The sequence below is a fragment of the Papaver somniferum genome, unplaced genomic scaffold, assembly GCF_003573695.1.
Source record: "Papaver somniferum cultivar HN1 unplaced genomic scaffold, ASM357369v1 unplaced-scaffold_10, whole genome shotgun sequence".
Lineage (NCBI taxonomy): Eukaryota > Viridiplantae > Streptophyta > Magnoliopsida > Ranunculales > Papaveraceae > Papaver > Papaver somniferum.
The window spans coordinates 13,649,290-13,651,804 of record NW_020618825.1 but is presented as its reverse complement, the minus strand read 5'-3'; the positions used below and the strand labels follow the sequence as shown (position 1 = coordinate 13,651,804).

Below are 2,515 nucleotides of genomic sequence, written 5' to 3'. Positions count from 1 at the left end.
TCACAACGCTTAGAAATGGTAAAACGTTGGACAATAAGGTAGCCATGCCTAATAGTGTACATACTGTAGATCCCCCTCTTAGTTCCCATTCTATTCCCCAAGAGGACCAGCAGGAGCCACTAGCTGAAGAGACTGACAAAATTTCTAGTGATGTCAATTCGTTTCCTGATAGGTTTCATTTTATGCCTAGAGCCCCATTCCCACAGTTGTTAGCTCCAACAAAGAGAGAGTCGACTTTCAACGAAATAATGGAGATATTTAAGCAGGTAAACATTAACATCCCTTTGTTAGAAGCAATTAGGAAAATGCCTGCTTATGCCAAGTTCCTTAAATATCTTTGTACACGAAAGCGTAAGCTTAATGTCCATAAGAAAGCCTTTTTAGCTGGTCAGGTAAGTTCGATCATTCTGAATCAAACAGCCCCTAAGTATAAAGACCCTGGATGCCCTACTATATCTTGTGTGATCGGTAATTATTCAGTAGACAAGGCGTTGCTTGACTTAGGAGCTAGTGTCACTACGGAAAAATCATCATTGACGACACAAGATAAGAGTTGCAGTATCCCTACGACAACTCCATTTCATGCATTGTGGAACGGGGGTATTTTAGAAAGTCCAAGTTTTTCTACAATGGTTGACAAGTGTTGTAAAGGGTGATGTGATTCATGGTTCGACAATAGTTTATCAATGTTGTGATTCTCTTTCGATTTTTTTTGATAACCTAACACAACTCTTGCTTGTATTGTAGAACAATCGTGGACAACATAAGTAGCATATCGTAGAAACATATGCAACAACAATTACCAGTATTATGAATAATATTTGCACAACACTTGTATGAATTGTCGAACTATCTTGGACAACACAAACTTATGTTGTAAAGTAACTGTTTCGTAGTAGAAAACTGGAAGACAACATCGATTAGTATTGTGAATACTACTATCATTACACTTCCTAGAGTTGTACAACTATACTGAACAACTCCTACTTATGTTGCAAGATTTATTTTTACAATACCCTTAACTGTTGTAATATTTGAAGTAACAACTTCTGTTGTCTGTAAATGAATGTGTAACTACAACTTTTATTAGAAGTTGTGTGCATAAAACTATTTTGAAAAAAAAAAATTATAGCTGAAACTGGATTGCCGAAAGTATTTCACATTCACATTAACCTGCCAGTGCAATACACTTACATTCATTCAAGTTAACCTACTAGTGTTAACCACATACATTCAAAAAAATGGCAGTGATACAAAAGTTAAGTTTTCTAAACACACTCCAAAGAGATTATGAAGATGTCTATGGGAACACTAATCGATCCTTGGGCCATGTAATAAAACTTCCGACAGCATTACTAACATACTTGAACTCTGAAGTTGGCATGTATACATAAGCATCATCCACATGAGCAGTAATCACACACTGTATGCCAGATCATAATGAATCTGGAAACCGCATCCCATTCAAGTTACTATCATTTGTGGGGGAACTGCCGTTTCTATTTCGGTAGGAGCCATCATTGAAGGCCTGACGAAGTCTTCTTCAACCTTAGGTTGGTGGATGGTAACATCAGGCAATGGAGTCATTGGACCATTCTTTCCTTTAGGATCCTAATCCAACATGTTCTTGACCTTGATGCCAATAACACCTTGCTCAACAAAACAAACAACAATGAAATTTAAGTTAGAGGATGAACGGAATTTTCAGAAATAAAGAAAATATAACTCGGCACACAAAAAAAGAAGTAAAACAGAAGAAAAAAAAGGCGCTCTTTAGTAGGACTGGAGAGAATGATCAGATAGACGGAATACATTTATGTCACCGTTTCGACAATCAAACCAATAGGGAAATTATCTAATCATCACCTCATACTCTCCACTGTCTCACTCTAAACAAAAATGAAACAAACAAAAGTCACTACAACAAACATCATCATTTACGACATTCTATTTTTGACATTAAATAAAACGTTGTAAAAATTATGTATATTTGACGTTCTTGGTGTCACAAAAATATGATGGTAATTGTATTGCGATCAGTTTCTAGAATATCTATTGTAGCACTTGTGATGGTGTCGTGAATAAATATCACATTTTAAAAAGAAATTCAAAAAAAGATAACAACGTGTTTAAATGTGAGAAAATATATAAATCATTTAAATGTTTTTAATTTTCTCAACTGTTTCCATAAACAGGTTCTACTTGACCATTTTTAATTCAACATGCAAATTGTTACCATAAACAGGTTACACATAACCATTTTTAATTCAACATGCAAACTGTTTCCATAAACAGGTTACACGTTAACCTCTTTTAATTCAATTTCCGCCTTTAATGTGGAGTAACCATATATTTTTATCCCATTATCTTCTCTTTTATTCTGCTTCATTATCTTCCTTTTTTTTATCCTTCTTCTAACCTAAACCCCATGGATATGTCACTCATCAAGATCATCCGTCGCCACCACCAATCTCGTTTTGATAAAATCATACATCTATCAGGTTAAGTTTTGATA

At 35.0% G+C, this 2,515-nt stretch overlaps 1 non-coding gene across 1 annotated transcript; it reads right to left on the bottom strand.

Annotated features, from left to right (window-relative positions):
* Window positions 1–1,789: 1,789 nt before the first annotated feature.
* On the bottom strand, window positions 1,790–1,873 carry LOC113327469. Its single transcript, XR_003348948.1, has one exon. It is a non-coding gene; the product is annotated as a small nucleolar RNA Z102/R77 (small nucleolar RNA).
* Between the last annotated feature and the right edge of the window lie 642 nt (window positions 1,874–2,515).